This window comes from Cydia splendana, chromosome 13 (assembly GCF_910591565.1).
Source record: "Cydia splendana chromosome 13, ilCydSple1.2, whole genome shotgun sequence".
NCBI classification, from domain to species: domain Eukaryota; kingdom Metazoa; phylum Arthropoda; class Insecta; order Lepidoptera; family Tortricidae; genus Cydia; species Cydia splendana.
In genome coordinates this window covers 11,421,057-11,441,677 of record NC_085972.1, presented here as the reverse complement: position 1 = coordinate 11,441,677, position 20,621 = coordinate 11,421,057, and the positions used below count along the sequence as shown (strand labels likewise).

General features: G+C 37.8%; 1 protein-coding gene and 1 long non-coding RNA gene across 5 annotated transcripts in view; one reads left to right on the top strand and one right to left on the bottom strand.

Moving 5' to 3' along the window:
• LOC134796061 (uncharacterized) overlaps nt 1-20,621 on the bottom strand; it is a 540,671-nt gene that overhangs the window by 197,935 nt on the left and 322,115 nt on the right. The window lies entirely within an intron of this gene.
• LOC134796037 (uncharacterized) overlaps nt 16,932-20,621 on the top strand; it is a 113,239-nt gene continuing 109,549 nt past the window's right edge. For 2 of the 4 annotated variants that reach the window (XM_063767962.1, XM_063767960.1), the window contains exon 1: nt 16,933-17,621. The gene's annotated coding sequence lies outside the window, so the exon portion shown is untranslated. Of the gene's footprint in view, nt 17,622-20,621 lie in introns of all 4 variants that reach the window. The other 2 variants (XR_010144892.1, XM_063767961.1) reach the window with 2 other exon arrangements.

Here is a 20,621-nt window from a genome sequence, read left to right as displayed (position 1 = left end):
GCGGCATTGAGCGTAGCCTCGCTTAAAATTTGCCATTAGAGGTAGATAGGAAAGTGACGCTCAAGCTCACAGCTTTGGTATTCCACTGGGAATTGGCCTTAAGCCTAAGGGCGATTGTGCACTACAATGAATTTTACTGTCCGGCAGTCCGAGTTTTCATGGTCCGATATGGCATGAAAAAAACGGATGATTGACTTGTGCACTTGTCCGTATTTTTACTCGCAGATGCGGCGCAGTGGCATGAAAAAAACGGATGATTGGCTTGTGCACTTGTCCGTCTTTTTACTCGCAGGTGCGGCGCAGTGGCATGAAACACACACCCCCCCTAGCCCGCCCCCGCCCGGCCAAGTCATGAATAATACTAATTCCAGACACAGTGCACAAGCATAAACACGTTTTTCATAGCTGTCATCTCGGACCGGAAAAAAACTGTCCGGAATGGGGAAAAATAAAATGTCGGACGGGTAAAATTACGTCTAGTGCACAAGCTACTATATACATTTAATGGCGTGCCATATCGGACCGTAAAAACTCGGACTGCCGGACAGTAAAATTCATTGTAGTGCACAATCGCCCTAAATGGCTCTCCCCACACTTGATGCATCGCGGAATCGGCAATAACCGATAGAAAAAAGCTTTATGTCCAAACAATCAGAGCAACTAGACTCGGATCGTCTCGGCTGAAGATTGAAATTAAAAACGCAAACTTATTTCCCTGTACTGAACATGCTGTACCTATGCAGAATTTACTGTAGGGGGCCCCGAGCCTTGCACTGCCTAGGGGCCCCGACATGTTTAATCCGGCCCTGGCTAGACCTCTCGCCGCTACACCTAGTGATACAATCTGAGGCGCGGAAATCGCTACACAAGTTGACCCTAACAGGCCTCTGGAGCGATAGCAAGCCAAAGACCAAACACACAAACATGGAATGTGACAATTTCATGAAAAGGATTACGAACATGGGCTGCGATAAGATGCAATGCAACCCAAGTTTGTGTTCCATAAGAATTTTAACGTTAAAATTCCAACAAGGGCTGAGTGGACCGAAGGTCTTGAAGCACCAATCTCTGATGAAAACGACATCATATGGTACACAGATGGGTCTAAGACAGAATCTGGTACGGGGGCAGGCATTTATGCAAATGACTTTAGTAGTAGTATAAGCATGGGCAATTACGCCACTGTCTTCCAAGCCGAGACATTCGCTATAATTGCCTGTGTGCATGAGGATATAGTTAGGCGAACCCAAGGGAAGAATATCTATATACTCAGCGACAGTCAGGCCGCTCTCAAAGCGCTCGAAGCTCCCAGAGTGGACTCTAGACTGGTATATAATGGCGTCCAAGCTCTGAACCAGCTTGGAAGGCAAAACAGGGTGCAACTGGTATGGATCCCAGGGCACGAGGGATTCATAGGCAATGAAAATGCAGATGAACTCGCCAGAGCCGGATCTGTAAGTAACCTTATAGGTCCGGAACCATTCGTGGGGCTCTCACAGGGAACCATCACAACGGCTATTAAAGACCATACCAAGACCAAACACCAGGAAGAATGGGATAGTCTGACGGGTCTAAAGCATGCAAAGCTCTTTATGCAAGGAATAGACTCCGGCTGGAGCAAAAAGCTTTGGAAACTTAGCAAAAGACAACTCCAAATCATAACGGGGGTGTTTACTGGCCATTACGGGGTCAAAGGATTTCTGGCCAAGATGGGACACTCTGACAACACCGATTGGCGTATGTGTGGCGAAGAGGAAGAGACAGTAAGACACTTAATGTGTGAATGTCACGCCCTCGCCAGACAAAGAATGAAGGACTTTGGAGCAGGATACCTGGAACCAAAGGACTTTAAAACGCTACCCATGAGCTCCATCATCCGACACATGGATATGGTGGGAAAAGCTCTTGAGTAGTTGACGGATCTCTTCTAGGGGGTAACTGCACAAAAGATCCCTATGGGTCGAAGTGTATCCGTAAGGGCCCCCGAAAACAATAAGATAAGATAAGATAGGTACAATCTCAAAAAGCAAAGGCACACAGATAACGATTTCTACATATAGGTATCGATATAATATAGTAGTAAGAATCCTGCATTTGTACAAAACATCCATCTGCGTCACATAACTACATATAAATAGGAAGCAAAGAGAAATCACGAGCCTTAAGGCCGGCTTTTGAGGTCGCTCGGCCGTGCGGGCCACTTGTGAGGAAAATGTTGCGATGCCGGCTGACGGCGAGAGCTGGCCGTCGTATTCCATATTTTACACGAGCACGGGCGTGTACAGTTCCAGGGAGCCACGCTGTTATGTCGTCGCCCAAATGTAATGTTTAATTTGTCTTTGGCTTTTATTTGTAGTCTTTTTTGTATTCTTATTTGTAGTTTCACAGTGGCTTGGTTTTTGCTGTAATACTGTGTCACTTATTTGAGTAATACTTGAATAAAAAATAATAAAATCTTCTGATTTCACCTGACTGCTTAGCATGACTTGCGTTGTAGCGCGTGACCTTATAATTATGTAATTTGTAGTGAAATACTACTTTAAGTATAAAGTTTTGAGTATGAGAGCTTGATAAGTTTTAGGAATAACACTCCCACTCCCAGTCGACAACGCAAAAGAAGAACATCCAAATAATCACGCTGAAATGTTAAAACCGTAATCTAGAAAAGTTACGCTTTCAGCGGTAAAAATATCTGCAGTGGAGGAATAACTAGGAAGGCATGTTAGTGTATAATGATAATTTCGTGTCTGCCTGATCATTTTACTAGGAACAGTCCCAAGTTCAAAACTTCCAACTCAAGAAGGTATTAGCATCATATATATGGTCATGACTGTCATGATTGGAGGCCAAGACTCATTTTGGGTCATCGCGCCAAACTAGTAAGTATATGATCATGTCAAATGTCACATATGATTATGGCTAGAGCTCATCAAGCTTATTTTTACTTAGTCGTTGTCTCGTAATTCGCGTTGTCGCGTATGTCGTTTAATTTTGATTTGGACAATAGGTACCTGACTTTTGCATCGCGATGGTTATTATTTTTAACTTAAATAATTTATTATTTGGTGCCATGTGTATGAACGGGTCTGTACAATTAATTACGTAATGGTATACCTACAATGTAAGTTTCAAGAAACTTTTTGATAGGTGCGGGGCGGCGTTCGAACGCACGACACGTCTTCTGCACGGATTTTTGTCACCTGTCATGTCATGCATCACTTTCGCACTTTCATACTTGTTAAAACGTGACAGGCATGGTGACAGATGATAAAAAGACGACCATCTTAGACATCAGCGCTTCAATTTCGAACAAGTGCCTACCTAAATTCGCTCCTGCAAATCGCGATACATTTGGCAAAGCCATCGCCAACTGTGAAGATTATCTGATCACATATGTGGCGATGTTTCTTGTAATGGTTGCTCCGAAACAATATAGTGCAATGGTTCTCAATCGCTAGAACTAAGTGCTATCGCGGAGTCGGGTAGTAAATCCGGTGCTATCAGTCGTGACACATTTGGCAAGGAAGTTGGACCCGTAGCCAACTGTGACGCACTTATCTGATCGCGTTCATGCTACATATTCTTTGTGCAATACAGAAATAGTCGAGTTTTTCGTAAAACCTACATAACGAGACCTCAAAATCAGTAACAATTGCATGTAATCGGCGTGTGTTCCACTAATGGTATGTCCAAGCGGTGATCATGTCCACGTTTGGAAAGCATTGGAAGACACCCCACGTAATGATGCTGAGTTTTTGCTCTAAAAATACAATTGAAAATGCCTGGCGTGACATGGTGACTGTAATTACCACTTTTGTAAAGATCGGCGATGTTAGAATGCATACAATTGATAGAATATGTAACTATACGTACCTACAAGTATTTAGCTAACAAAAACAATTGGAAATTGTGTGCTGACAGATATCGCTTGCATTGTTCTCATTTTCACAAATAACTAACCAGAAACATCATCATGTTTCTATGTCTAGAGGTAATTAGCGATACAAACAAGGGCTGATAGCGCGCGTCAGTCAGCACTCAAACCGTCAATGATTCGTTGTCAGCTCATTCGTTAGCGTCAAACATTGCACGTCATTCAACTGTCATAATAAAATTAACTTTGATTCAATGTACTACAAAAACAGCGCTTTTGCAAATTCGTAATCGATAGACCGGAACGGACTTTTTGCACAATTAGTGACGGTATCGAGCACAAAAAATATTTTTCGGCACAAGGGAGATATCGTCTTGCCCGAATTTAATTAAATTTCCCTAAGCACTTAAGTGTTTTATTGTATTTTCGCATTCCTACCAAACAGATTATACGTCACCTTCGACGTGTTTTAGATTTGAAGATTAGTTTGCTAACTTATATTTTTCTCAATAATTATAATTTTGAAAAACAATGTAGGTTTGTAGAGTCAGTTATGTTTTAAATTTAGGACCAAATATGAACCGTTGACGAATATACATGTAAGTAGGTTAGGTATATAACTAGGTAAATAGGTTAACTAACCCAATGGCCAAGAGGTAAGTTAAATTTTTGTTTGAATTCCCTACTTTTCTGTTTATTCAAGATAAATTGACAGGCATGTATGTTTATAATTTTGTATTTATCCAGAAATATGTAAACATGAATAGTAGTTGCTGATTGCATTTTGGGTTAGAATGCAACTCTTCACTAGTTACATCGTGACAATCTTATTTTGAAACAGAGCGTATATCGTTCAAGAATAATAAGCAAACAAAGAAACAGTGTTCCCAGTCACGAAAAGTATTAATATTGTGAGCTTCGCATCGGTGTATTATTTAATATTTATGTTTAGTGATCGTTCATTCCTCCGGTGAAGTAGATTTTGATTGATTACTTTTACAACCTCGCATTCCTCTACAAACTTACTTTCAAATTTGAGTTTTATGCCTAAAATGAATAAGTTTCTTTTAAAACTGCGGATATGTTAAGTGACGTGGTAAATGAAGGAAGTATTAGATATGTCTGTGAATTTTACCGTGGAGCACAAAACTATCAGAGTAGTGCACGCAAACTGGCAATCATCGCTATTCAACTTCTGAATCCAACAAATCGAAATGGGTAGCTCGGAAAAATACTGCCTAATGTGAGCACGGCGGCGGCCGGCCTTTCGTGGCGTCGAGTTTTTTAGACCGACGACGTGTACATATACAAACAAGCATGTATGATAGGTATAGGTATTACAAGAATGTATGTACCTGTGTTTTAAGTGATTGAATTCAATAAATATTAATTTAACAAAGGTATTTTTAATTAACTTGCGCCTTTATGCTAACAAAACGGATTTAATTCAAGAGTAATTAAGGCGTATCATCGTATTTAATAGGCTAATAAATAAATTTGTACGGAAATTAGACAGAGTGGCCGCACGTGTCCTTACATATTTTATGATAGCTATTAAAACCATTATAGGTCGCAGAATGTCTTTGCTTCTGTTTTTTTTAGTTAAACGAACAACTGTCCAAATTGTATTTCTTAGAATAACTACTAAGTAGGTCGACATAATTTAGTCATCATATCTACGACAATACATCCTCAGTGTAAAACGAAAACTTTTTCCATTTCCCGCTTGTTTATTAAAACCACAAGTGGAACACTGAACTTATTATAGCACGACATTTCCGTTTATTTGCAATTTTGCTTAGTGGCTTCTTTATGCCTTGTTTACATTTTCTTGTCTATCAAAACTTGACGAAGTTGAGTTAAGACCATGTACCTACTACCTCTTATAGACTCCGCATTATAAAGCGGTTACGAATACGAGTGCTGACAATCAATACACATAATAGTAGTAGGCGATTTTTAAGCCGCACTACCCAATTTATCTATGGTTTTGTTTATTTAACTGACATAATTACAGGTTCCAAACATAAATATATGCAGTTGAAGTGAACTATTTAGGTATTTATGACTGACATAATTACTGGTTCCAAACATATATGCAGTTGAAGTGAACACTATGCAGTCATACTAAATTGAGGTCAGTTGTATTGTATGTACCAAACTAAAATCTGTCATTGCTGAAACATTTTAAACAATTTTATTGCATGGGAAATTAAATTACATAGATATAGTCAATCTAATATGAGGTGAAATTTTTTCACTCCACCAGCCCAAGCTGGAAAGCTTACCTTATTAGCTCTACTATTTATAGTTGACGCTGATCAGTCCATTAATTATGGTTACAATGGTACCTAAAAAGGAAGTACAAATAAAATCTTAAAAAGGACTAATGGCCCATCTAATTGGTAAGCGATCTATGTGGAAAGTAATTTGGTCCGATCTCGGGCCCTAAACGAAATCGGCTGGCACCAATCGGTAGGGCTTGTTTGTCAACGGGGGTCGCGAAAATTTGGAACCATTTTGTTTTAAAGAAATTGTGTAGCTATTCGCATTATTACATGGTAAGCTTTTTACGATTATTATATGAAAGCTAGAATATAAAATACCGATCTAGACTTTTATTGACCCAGTGTGACTTAATCGTCTTTTAGATATGCCCAAAACATAGTTACGTAGGTTAGTGCCATGTTGGAGTTGTTCGCTTATACAATTTTGTTTTTGCTTTTTCGTATAGGTAGTATGGAAGATTAGTAAGTAAACTCAGTAAATTTTAATTTATCTACTTGTAATAGTTTTGTCCATATTACCTAAACTTTTCGAGTAGGCAGTTAATATCAGTCCAATACAGTCCAGTCCAGTTGCAGGCCATAAAGTACAATCGATTATAATACTTTTTTTATACAATAAGTCGAGTTTTCATACTAAATATTTTAGTGTAATATATTTTTCGTTTATGTTATCGACATAATGATGTAACTGTTTATTGCTTGTCCAATGTAAACATTTCATTTCTTACTTTCCTCCATTCATATAATGTAAGAGCAAAAGTGTAGCATTACCATAAACAAACCGAGACGAGTCACAGACCTGGCACTTTAATATTTAGGTGTGGATGGCGGCAATAAAGCAATTCAGCCAACGTCGCACGAAGCGAGTGGCGTGGCGTGGCGGCATAGATTACACACAAACTAGCCAACTTAGCATCCAGAGTGCCTTAAAAATAATACTTTTTAATACAATCAGACGAGTTTTCATACTATTTTTAGTGTAGGTAGGTAATATATTTTTCGTTTTTGTTATCGACATAATGATGTAACTGTTTATTGCTTGTCCAATATAAACATTTCATTTCTTATTTTCTTCCATTCATATAATGTAAGAACAAAAGTGTAGCATTACCATAAACAAACCGAGACGAGTCACAGACCTGGCACTTTAATATTTAGGTGTGGATGGCGGCAATAAAGCAATTCAGCCAACGTCGCACGAACCGAGTGGCGTGGCGTGGCGGCATAGATTACACACAAACTAGCCAACTTAGCATCCAGAGTGCCTTAAAAATAATACTTTTTAATACAATCAGACGAGTTTTCATACTATTTTTAGTGTAGGTAGGTAATATATTTTTCGTTTTTGTTATCGACATAATGATGTAACTGTTTATTGCTTGTCCAATATAAACATTTCATTTCTTATTTTCTTCCATTCATATAATGTAAGAGCAAAAGTGTAGCATTACCATAAACAAACCGAGACGAGTCACAGACCTGGCACTTTAATATTTAGGTGTGGATGGCGGCAATAAAGCAATTCAGCCAACGTCGCACGAACCGAGTGGCGTGGCGTGGCGGCATAGATTACACACAAACTAGCCAACTTAGCATCCAGAGTGCCTTAAAAATAATACTTTTTAATACAATCAGACGAGTTTCCATACTATTTTTAGTGTAGGTAGGTAATATATTTTTCGTTTTTGTTATCGACATAATGATGTAACTGTTTATTGCTTGTCCAATATAAACATTTCATTTCTTATTTTCTTCCATTCATATAATGTAAGAGCAAAAGTGTAGCATTACCATAAACAAACCGAGACGAGTCACAGACCTGGCACTTTAATATTTAGGTGTGGATGGCGGCAATAAAGCAATTCAGCCAACGTCGCACGAACCGAGTGGCGTGGCGTGGCGGTATAGATTACACACAAACTAGCTACTTCGCATCCAGACTATCCAGAGGTTTATTTGCCTAGTAAAAAATTAAAAAAAAAGTTATTAGCGCCACTTGCACTATCCCACTAACCCGGGGTTAACTGGTTACACTTTTGCTGTTTCATTACCTATATGAATGGAGGAAATGTAGTTAAAGGAAATATAGTAAATATTACTACAGGTTGTTTTAATAGAAAATAAGTTATATTTGTGACAACACTAAATAACACGCATTTCTTAAACTTGGGAATTTTCAGCGAGTCTATAAATGTAGGGTGTATGTTTGCGGGCAAAATCTTCATGTAAGAAAATATTGAGAGCCCATTGATGAATATTTCAGGGTCTTTGTATAAAAACGTTAATTAATTTATTTCTAGCTGTTATGGTTTTAACTAAAAAGGCCACAAATAAGACGCTAAAGACCATTGTGAGTCCACTGTGATAATTTAATTACCTACTCAACAATGAAAGTAAAGTCTGCAGCTCACAGAGTCACTATTCTACTCGTATAGTGTAAACAACTTTATTTACGGTATTTGACACATTATGACTGACGTATATAGAGATGTAACTAACGCAAATCGATTGTCACAGCAAGCGATTACGATTGGATGGCACATAGACTGAGGTATCGAATTGTGACGTATAATGATTTTTTATTTGAGATTTAAATAAAGCTAAAATTATATGTTTTTCCCGCAAGGTAAATGGGTTTAATACATCGACCTAGTAGGTCGCACCTATCGTCAAAATTGAAACTATCGGAATATCCATTTCCTCATCAATAATCAAATATACCTAATAAATAAATAATCATTTCGAATAACAATTAATCCCACGTTGTATTATTATGTAATCTTGTGTGGTATAATAAGCTTTAGTCGGGCCTGTCAGTTAGAACAAAATTTTGACAGTTCCTAACAACTGACAGGCCGATACCGTCCTGCGGATTGTTAATCAGTGGGCCCCTGAAATAAGTTTGCGCTTTACATAATTCTTAAATTTATTAATAGATAATTCGGATAAGGGAGAGAGGAGGCTTTTGCCCAGTAGTGGGACAGACACATATGAAATGAAATGAAATGAAATATTTTTATTTCGAACAAAACAAACAAACAGAACAAAACATTTATAGCTTTCTATAATATAACTACGACGAACTGCACCAATACAAAAACTTTACTTTCAAACGTCAATACCGGATCGTTCAGAAATCGATACACTATCTATTCGAAAGTAAATATAATAAATTTAATAATGCTTTGTTGCGACCTAAAATGAAATATTCATATCGATTTACTTAGACGACTACCGATTCATAACGGTGGTGTCCGGACAACACTAAAATTAAAAAAAAAAAGACGTAGAACGTAAACGTTCGCAGTGCAGTTGTTTTCCTTTGTGATTTCAATGTGCAAGACATTTTACGTAGTGTTGCTGTAGTGAGTGACAGACGTCAAATACCGTAAATAACGTTGTTTACACTATAGTATGTGATGGTGAGGTATAAGTAAACGTCAACAAGGAACGCCATTGGCTACGACGTGGCGACTGCTGATAAGTTTTGTTAGAGTAGCGTATCTATTAACTTATGTAATCTGTGAGTGCGGGGTGTCGGTGAATATCAACAAGGAGCGCAGTCATCGGGCGGGACCTTTATGGAGACGGTGCTTGTTAAGCGCAACGGTGCAACTTTTTGTTAAATATTTCTATCCCATAATAACAGCTGACGAATATTTCTTCAAAAAAGTTTAGTTTTTTTAGGGTTTCGTACCTGTCAAGTGCCTATACCTATTTCGAAGCATCTGCCTGTCTGTCTTCTTGTTTGATGGAGGACTCTATCTCTTGAATCGTTCAAAGTGTTTTTATTTGCGAGTAGGAGGCCAATTCAAACTTACATTTGACACCGAAATGATACGTGTATCTCGCTCTCGCGAACACATGTACATACGAACAAGTAAATACGACCGAAATGCACGCGCAAATGATAACTTAGATAATGACATAATTTAAATCAGAAAAATTATATTCTAACTTTGTGTACCATTACCTGGTGTGTCTGACCATGGGGCTTTAAATCCAGGGCTTGATTTTACTCGCTAAACTAAGCTACTTTTACTATGGGACCAACCCTCAAATCGGGGAAAAATTTTTGGCTTTTCTATAGAAAACGTCATCTGATCAGCCAAAATGTATGAAAAAGTAAAAAAAAAATCGGGATTTTGGGGTTGGTGCCATAGTAAAAGTAGCTCAGTTTAGCGAGTAGAATCGAGCCCTGAATTTAAAGCCCCATGGTCAGACACACATGTATACAGTAGGATACAGAGCTTTTCCTAGTAATACCCAATTAATTATATATTTTGATTCACTTACCTTATCAATGCTTCAAAAAATACCTGAAACAAACATAAATAATAAATAGAAAATAGCTAAATCACACTTTGTATGTTCACTTACATTATTAAAATTCCTAGAATATTTAGGTAGCTTTAGTTGTACACTTTCGTTTTCTCAGCTTGTTACTCAGTACAAGCAATTGGTACCGGCCCCGTATATTCCAATTGCCCATCGAGCGCTCATCTAATCTAACTAAAGTGCATGAATTCAATTCATAATACATATGTCCATGCAATTTTACAGCTCGCTGTACGATTTCCACCTTGGCTATGTAGTCAATGATATGAACCTTTAAACCAGTAAGTGTGCCTTTTGATTGTGTATTTCTATGGTATACGTTGCGTTACACTGGTCCATCCGAGAAATGGACCTCTACCACTCTACCCTCTACTCTTCTTGTCTACCAAACCTGAAACGCCGTTGAAATTAGTTTGTCCTCATCCGTTATTTTGACATTTCTGTTTGTGAGAAAGAGACAACATTTTAATAGGTGTTTTAAGTTTTATGATTGTGAATAGGTTTAGATTGGAATAGCGGCGCTGCGCTTCGGGTTCGTTATCGGGGCGCGACACGCGAGCCGGCCATCACGGCACCGCGGCAAATGCACCAAAACTATGCTTTACCACTTCAATAATACAATAATACGATTTCCGTCTTTTACAGCTGCTTTTAATGTAAATGTGGAATCAATTTGTAACAACTATTTGTTATTGAAATGAGTGCTGTTGTACAATTTGAATTTAGTTTTTAAATTTAAGGCACATTAATGATTGTCAGAATTATCTTTTTTTTATGATAGCTATAGGCAAACGAGCAGATGGATCGCCTGACGGTAAGCAATTACCGCCGCCCATGGACAACCGCAACACCAGGGCGGTTGCAAGACTTGTAAGTGCGTTGCGGGCCTTTAAGATAGGAGTATTACGCTCTTTTCTTGAAGGTTTGAAGGTCGTATCGGTCCGGAAATACCGCAGGCGACAGTTAATTCCTCAGTTTAGCTGTGCGATGCAAGTTATCCGTATAATGTCGGGACTTTTTAAGCCATCCATTACCGTCACATACATTAAGCACTTGCATCGTGAACTTACCAACCTCATTTGGGATTGGTTTTTGACCTAGGTAGGTACCGTTACGTCACTACCGTATTTGACACGCAACACTGCGGATCATAAAACGTATGACGCATGTTTGGAGCCCGTACATTCATGTTACCTTCTTCATTTGGCCGGATACACGACCAAAACCCGGCACGATTTGCATACAGTTCCCACGTGAGCCGTCGGCCGTCCGTCGTCTCTACTGAGCACTTTGCATACTTTCGTCCTTTATCGGGACTGTTAGCCATTTTTACTTGTTTTGACTTTTAATCGTCGGTGCTATGAATTTGAAATTGTGGCCTGCCTTTGTGGAGAGCCGATCTTTTCGACATCGGACTTGTTTTATCCTTGTTTTGGCTGCCTATCACATGTAGGCCTCTTCATCATATTCCTCACTTATCCTTTTTCAATTTACCAGCCAACATGAGGAAACAACTCAAGAAGAAGATTGCTCGGTTGTCAAAATACTTTCTAATATGCATTTCAATGGTATCATCACTGTTAATATGAATACATACAGTAGCGTGCTTTATATTAAGCATTTCAATACAGACAGTCACCGGAAATTGCATAGTACTTACCGGTAGAGTAGGTAAGTATTTAATTGTAATGAAAGTTGACCTCGTGAGTTGATTGTGTCAGAATACCTCTCTGAAGGTCTAGCGTTTAAATTCCATGTCCGCAAAGAAAATCTTTTTACTTATGAACTAACATAATATCTAAGTTCCCACTATTGAAGTCATCACCGTAGATACGATTTTATAGCCTTCTTCTTTTTCAAATTCTGTTTAATTTGAGAGCAACGAAATAAAACGTCAAAACATTTTACAAATCTACTTCATGATTTGATTTTAAAATCAGACCCTTCAGTCTCTAAGCTTCCGAAAATAATGCAATAGCCGAGCTAATGGGAGGCCATGTAATAAATTATTTAGATTGTTCGCTTTCGTAGAAATATTTTTTTATTCAAGAATTGAAAGCTTTTGGAAAGTGGCAACGTTTTTATTACCTACCCAAGAGACGAGATCTGATGAGGCGATTTCCTTAAAATAATTTACCGAGCGAGTGCGAAGGGTGAGCTAAGCGTATCCGTTTCAGCTTGGACATAAACGACTTCGTATGTCTGCCCGACTGTTCCAGGTTTATACAGGGTGGCTAAAAAATAACTGCATTCCCGTTGCCAGGGAGGTTTTGGGATTATACTGAGCAAGTTTTGGGGTCAACACTGAAATCGCGAAAAAAAAATTTGTCGTTTCATACATTTTGGCTGGTCCATTTTCTATGGGAGGGTAATTTTTTTTCGCGATTTCGGTGTTGGTCCCATACACAGACAAGACATCCTCCAGACTGAGCATAGTAGTTCTACCCCCTCATTTTCGAGTCGAAAGTGTCTTTGTGTGACGTCCGTGTCTTTGAACGGACCAATCACGGCACGGGACCTCGCTCACCTCGTCCCCCGCACCCCCGTATTTTTGGCAGCATCGGTTTCATGAAATAATTGCTCTAAACTCCGTCTAGAGGATTCCTAGTCTATGGTCCCATAGTAAAATATGCTCAGTATAATCCCAAAACCTCCCTGGCAACAGGAATGCAGTTATTTTTAGCCACCGTTTAGAGCTGTTTCATTAATTTATCGTATTTCCTATCACCCAATTGTAATTTACTGTCCTTGTATTCGGAATGAAAAGTAGAGTGCTTAACTCGGGTGAAAGCGCCCATTTCTGACTCGAAGTATTGGCGATCTCACTCCGTTCGACCGCCAAATATCTCGTCAGAAATAGGTGCCTTTCATCCCTTGGATAACAATCTACTGTTTATGCACACGTTTTTTATTTCTCATATGTTTGGTTACAATTGAAATTAACACAAGTTTGAAACGTATAAATAAGTTTATAATTACCAATGAAATGTAACAATATTTATAAGATTTCTCACAAAGAAAACTTTTATCATTTTACCCGAAGCTTTACCAGGCAATTTGTATGCAGCTGCGTGCATAGTTTGCATAGCTTATTATCTCCAGAATCTCGTTCATTGTTTCATTAAGCTTAATTGTTTGTGTATAATTATAGTCACGGATTAAAACATAAGTTTAAACTGTCGTGAGACATTCTAACATTGAATAATTTTACGGTTTAGACTCACTTGTTTTTAGTCACTCGCCGCGACATGTACGCGATACACGGCCGTCGTGAACACTGCTCGCATAGTGCTTGAGAAAGGAGACCTAGGTTCTCCGTAACATGTCGCGAGAGTGACTTGAGTCTAAACCGTAAAATTATTCAAAAACACAAGTTTTCTCTGATACACATTTTTAATGTTCAGCTTACAACTTATAACGTACGTACTTAAGCTTGCTTTAAGCAGCCCCATACGTTATCTGCGTGTAAAAATTTCAGAGTCTTATGTACCCGCTTCCTAAAAGCCGCTCACATACAATCGAATTCACGGTCTCTTTTTAAAACGACACGCTGACATTTACAAAATTAGTTATTATTGTTATTAGTATTATAATCGCTTTGTTATGCAAACATTGGTGATAACTACTTGAAAAATTTATGGAGTCTATTGAATTAAACTTTAAAGCATAGTTTAATGGAACCAATCTGTTTCTCCATCCTCTATCCCTGTCCCTCTTACAATAGTCGAGTGACTCGAGTGAAAGAGCGTCATCGCAATATATTTACTACTACTATGTACTATTTGTAAAAAGTCCGCCTAATACAGGCTGGTGCAAACCTTGAGGTCCAAAATTATTTTTTTGAATTTAGAAGAAAAGAAATGTATATTAGGCGATTTTTCGTAGTTTTCGAGTTATGATTTTTTCAACTTTAAACTTTTGTTAAGAAACTTTTTTTATCAGTGACAATCCTACAAAGTTATTGACTTTATTCATATATTATAAGGTACAAAAACATGTCAAAAATTCCGGGGTGAAGCAATTAATTTATTTGAAAAAACTATTGCACTTTTTTCAATGCTTCCTTTTGTAACATAATCCCACGAACCGTGGCAAAATGCCGGGATAATGCGAGGAAGAAGAAGAAGAATATTTTCACCAAGAACTAGTTGGCATTGATATGCCAAGTTAATGAGATTAAAAGCCACTATAATTTTCGGTATGTTACATTAGAGTCTGGCTACTGAAATATTACACAAATGTTTGGCGGGAAATTCAAAAAATCTTGGGCTGGTCACACTTTGTGTAGTAGGAATTATAGTTTTGACACTAGAAAATATTTTTGATTTTCTGTGCACACGTAAGGTACCTAAGGATATAAGTTAAATATACGTCGACGTGCACTCAAAGTCAGCTCACATAATTTCTACCACTATGTAAAGTACAGTCAACGATAAACACATATGTTAACACTTTCTCACCATATACCATTGTAACAAGGCGAAAAATGAAATGTAGTGTAAATAAAACTAAGCTCGATAATACCGTTATATTAATCCATCACCAAAAAAAATACATAAGTACTATGCCAAATATGATAAATGCTAAGTATCAAAATATTTATAGAGCACCAACCTCCTAATTTGTTTACATTTGTTTAGGAGTTGTAAACATTGCAGTTTTTCGTTATACAACGCTACACGTCGACTTCGCACATTGTCGTAATTATTTACGAGCTTAAATAATAGTTTGAACCTCACTCAGTATAGACATTATTAATATTATTTAAAATAAACCCCTTATAAACCGCAAACAATTTGAATGAATGACATAAATTGACAACTGACTTTTAGCTTTTTTTTTTAAATCATAGACAATTGGTGATACAACAACGAAATATCTATCAACAAATTTTGGCTAGCCAGACTCTAATACCAAGTTTAATGATGACAATTCACACCTTTAAGTTTACTTCGGACCATAAACCGAGCCCCATCCGTCTTTCCATACCAACGCTCGAAAGCTGCTAATTAGAAAGTCCTTCCCAAATTAAAGCCGACAGTAAAATTTTTACGATTCTTTGATGAAAGGCAGCGACATTTGGAAATGATATAGTTTTTACTAATTGTGAGAGTTCCTTGTAGATAGGTACGTATGTATTTTATTTCTGGCATGTGGGTGGTTAAGTTTCTTTCATCCATTAGTTTTATAAACATAACTATGGACGTATTCCAAGTACCTACCACTCATAACAATATCCATTCTGAATTTCTAATTTCGTTCTAATTTGTTTTTACGTCTACTGCTTAAATCTAAATAATACCTAAGATTTAAAAAAATATAACTGTATTTCGTCCTGGATGAGAAATTATTTTTTTCACATCATCTATTGGAAAAAGGACTCCCTATTCCCAGCTAGGAGGGATCAAAGTGTCAATTTTCTTGCCTGCTAGACGGGATCAAAGTGCCACTTTTCTGGTCTATGACAGTTTTTCTCCTAGGTGATGTGAAAAGCATTAGGTATGTGTCACATGGTAGCATAGTAGTTTGTGTTACAAGGGATCAAAATGATATATTTCCGTCAACGGCGTACAATAATCCTGAGCGTAATGAGGGATTCAAGTGTTAACGCCCAAGACGAAATAATTTTGATACCGTGTGACCCATTACTGCTTCTCACATCAACTATGAGGAAAATAAAAAAATCTTAGTGTCGACACAATCATATTTATTCAGTTTCCACATAACTCCGCCATTGTAGAAATTACACTCAATTAATTTGAATTAATTTAAGCTAAAAAAGAATGCAATGAATAACAAAAACAGTGTCCTAGAACAGAATAGTGCCACTTTAATCCCCCCACCCCTAGCAGGGAGGAAAAGTGCCACTTTGATCCCTCCTAGCGGGGAAGAAAAAGCCCTTTTCCAAATAGGTGATGTGAAAAAATTGTTTCCACCTTGGGCGTTAACACTTGAATCCCTCACTACGCTAGGGATTCTAATATAGAATCCTTTGCTTCGTTCAGGATTCAATGTACGCCTTCGTCTTAAATATGTTATTTTGCTCCCTTGTGATACAATCTACTATATCCTTCACTGTCTATAAAATTATGAACCTATTTGACGTTTTATTTTAAAATCTGGTAGGTATTTGTAAAATTTTATGGGAGGTACCTAGTTTGCTATCACTTTATGCGTTAGACCAACATTTATCTTCTTACTCTATGTTCATATGTGCATTATTCATCATAAGTAGCTTTTTTGTCTTGTTTAACAATTTATCTATTGCACAAGTGTAATTTTATGCATTGTCATGAGGCATTTTGTAACCTACATGGATTGTTTATGAGTAAGTAGTCTATATTGTTTCATAACTTTCATAAGTTCATTACAATGTTTTGTACATTTGATTAATGGTTGGAGTTTCAGCAAGCTTAAAGGCTCGCCGCGGGTTAATACTGCAAAAGTGAGCACCGAGGAAGCTTCGCACAAACCCGACACCGGCAGGGTATTTATTAAACAGTGGCTTCGATTTAGCCCAATAAGTTATGTAAAGTGCATCGCGTTACACTACAACCCCTACGTCGGGGTAGGACGCATGCGCGTGCACCGGCCGCCGCGCACGGCATATGCGGAATATTAAAGGAGGAAAGAGAAAAAAATTAACTTGTGAAGCCATTTTCGTCTCTCGGCGGCCCCCTCGCCCGCCACGGCTTCTCGTCTGTAGCCAGAGAGCCCCGCGCGGCCACGGCGACCTCACGCCGCCTCGCGCCCCGCCACTCGATTCGAGCGCTCGTAAACGATAACCGGTTTGCCCCGTCGCGTCGTTATGCGACCAATAACAAACTTGTGTTAAACTAAGACTTGTAAGAGCTTTTTTCAGCTGAGCCTGCCCGACTAAGTTTTGTTAAGTGCGCCAATTGACACTTTTGTGATGTGTTTTAAGTTTGTAACTCGGTTACAGTGAAGTTATGAAGTGACATAAAGTATCGTGATTACGTGCCGCGATCCCGTAATTTTGGTTTGTTGACAAGTTAATTGCGTTCAGCCCACAAATTGATGTGCCAAGTCAGAAAGTTCAAACTTTGGGTCTCTGTGGAAGGAACAGCTAATTAGACTGTTTATGACAACAATTTCAAAAGGTAATTATTTTGTTTATTATTTTGTGTTTTTCTATCTGCTGAACAAAATTTGTTTTCCTAACCAGTTCATTATGTTGTAAGTATAATGGAATTCCAACAGGTTGCTCCGCGCACTACGATACAGGTATTATAGGTAGAAAACCACAACTGCCATGAAATAACTTTGCATTAAGTAATTTTTGTTCCCAGCGTTTCTTAAAATTATCGAATTGGTGGACTTAAAAACACCTTTTGCTTATTTAAATGTGATAATTTATGCATCTGCACCGCATCCATAAGGTAAAATATGCACCTACACTACAAGTGAGGCCACTGTGGTCATCCGTTAGTGCACTTTCCCTATTTAGGTTGTGAACATGTACCTCTACCTTACCATTACCCTGTAGATACAATCGGGTATATAGACTTCCTGACTCCCTCTGCATAGAAGTATGGTATGGTGCGGCATGATTTGCACATATTAAGCCGTTCTGGATGGTTACATGAGGTTACTTATATCAGAACATTATAGTGTACCTAAAATTTAATTTTAGACTGTTTTTTTTATACATAGGTAGAGCAAGAGAGCGTGACCAATATCAATTACAATAGGTACCTTGTTTCTGATATGATCGCTTGTCAATAATAATCAACAACGATTTTATCTATGATTGTTATTAATATATAGGTACCCATCTATCGGTATCTAGGTACCTACAATGGATACTATGTTTAGTTGTCTTTTGTTCATATTTAGTTAATTTTTAATTACAGTAAAAGATAGTAATAAAACATGACAAAGTGGAAAAAAAACCCCTGAAGCGCACCCTATAAAGCTTCATCTATATAGCAGTTGTCATAATAATAAAAAACCATTTCATTGCTCTCAAAAAGTTAAATCGCTTTTGGAAGGATATCATAAATCAAAAGTTATTATTTATTTATAGTTGTAGGTAACAGCCATTTGACAGAGTGCACTTTAAAATAGACACCGTAATAAAAATCGTTTCATACTTATTCCGATAAATAATCGGGAGACGTTCTTTTTATTGGAGTAACGAATGGTGTGATGAGAAATGGCGCAACTTTAACCAATAAATCATTGGTTCCCTGACTGAAATGCGCTTCCAACGCCGCGTAGGTATTTGGCAACAGTCTCCCTTACTTGTTAGTTCTGTCTGATAGGTACGCTTATCTAATAGCTTCAGCCAATGGTGTAGAAAAAGGAAAAACATGCGATGAACTCGGCCGGGCATGTATTTGATCAAGCAATGTTTGCTTTCGGTCGGACAAACGGAGTAAAACAATCAAAGAGCACTGCGAACGATTTTTAAATGAGTTCCTAGTAAAACAGATAACAAAAAGACAAATAGCGGAGCCCGAATAATTTCAGATCGAGTAAGAGAAATATATATTTCCCCCTTGTATATTTCCGCTTGAGTAGAATAGAATAGAATAGTTTTTTATTCGTAAACACACAAACAATAGACATACATAGAAAAAACATAGTAAAAAATAAAGTGTCACGAAATGGCCCCATCTCAGCATGTTGCTGGCGACTTCCAGCGCTGATCTTCCGATAAGACCATCAAGTGAGAAATAATCACGGAAGGTAACAGACAAAAAAAAGAAACATAAAGGAAAGAAACATAAAATAAGCCGAAAAGTAGGTAAACTCAGCTGAAGATGTAATTACTGTAACTCTACATACGTCAGGGGGAAACTAATAAGCCATGGCAAAATGAAACGCGTAATTGGAGATCGGGTGTTCGTCGACGTCTGAAGGAAATAGAAGTGCTAAATAGACCAACAGCCGATGGGCCGTGAAATGACGTGTCGGTTCACGATACCATTTGATGAACTATTGTTAGGAAAGTGTGCTGGGTGTCGGAGTTGATTTTACGCGCTCGGGTTTTCTGAGATCTAGTCAACGTTTATCATTACTGTTTCTTTTATTATCCCACTTATAGATTTACAAATGTAATTTTTTTTTTATATTTTGATATTTGTGTGAAAAAACAGCTACTTACATAAACAGATTGGGTGAAATTTGGTAAACAGACAGCTTAAATAACCTTCATTATTATGTTATATTCGGGTATTACAATTTATCCTGGGATACTTTCTTTAAAGTTGTGAATTTAGGTATGTAGTCGTCGTTTTATCCTTTATTCCCAAATGAATACCTACTTAGATACGAAGCGAAGGCAGTTGCGGGCAGATGCTTAGTCTATATAACTGACTGACACATATCGGAACTCTATGAGGTACAGAGCATTACGGCCCAAAGAATCTGGAATTTCCTGGATTCAACGGGCATTAGTAGTGAACTTTAATCAGTTACAATAGATCATAGCTTGGTCGAAGTGGCACTCAAAGGCCCACAACACCCAAATAATAATAATAATAGTCTATGTAATCTTCTCGTACACTGCATGGTACCTACCTATGTAACCGCATATGGTAACTAATAGTTCATTAAAATCCTATAATGTCTTTAATTTCACGGATTAAAATGAGCATCGTAATAATGTAATTTATTTATAATACATATCACTATTTAAAGCTGCTAATTGAAACTCCTAAAGGGCTTTATAGCTTTTGTAGATTGGCTAATCATGATTTAAAGCAATAAACTCGTGAGTTCTGCGAATAATTACCTGAGATCCCAATCACATATACCCTTTATGGCAGGTAATGGCGAAGATTCGAGTATCGAATAACAGTAAGCAGAGAAATTATCAATGGCAATAAAAAGGCGTTCCCACGTTGCCGGAAACTGGCACTGGATCGCCACGCTCCGGTTCTTATGCTCTTTCACCATTATTCCTTTGTCCCTACTTAGCTCCGTTCGTCAGGGTTCCAAAGCGGCTCTTTATTCCACAGATGTAGTTTGCTGCACTTGGTTCGTGTTGCATCACCGGCTCTTTCCATTTTTTGCTTTATTCGGATCACTTTGATTGGTATCCTGTGCCTTTGGATATAAGATCGACGAATCACGATTACATTATTTTCCTCAAT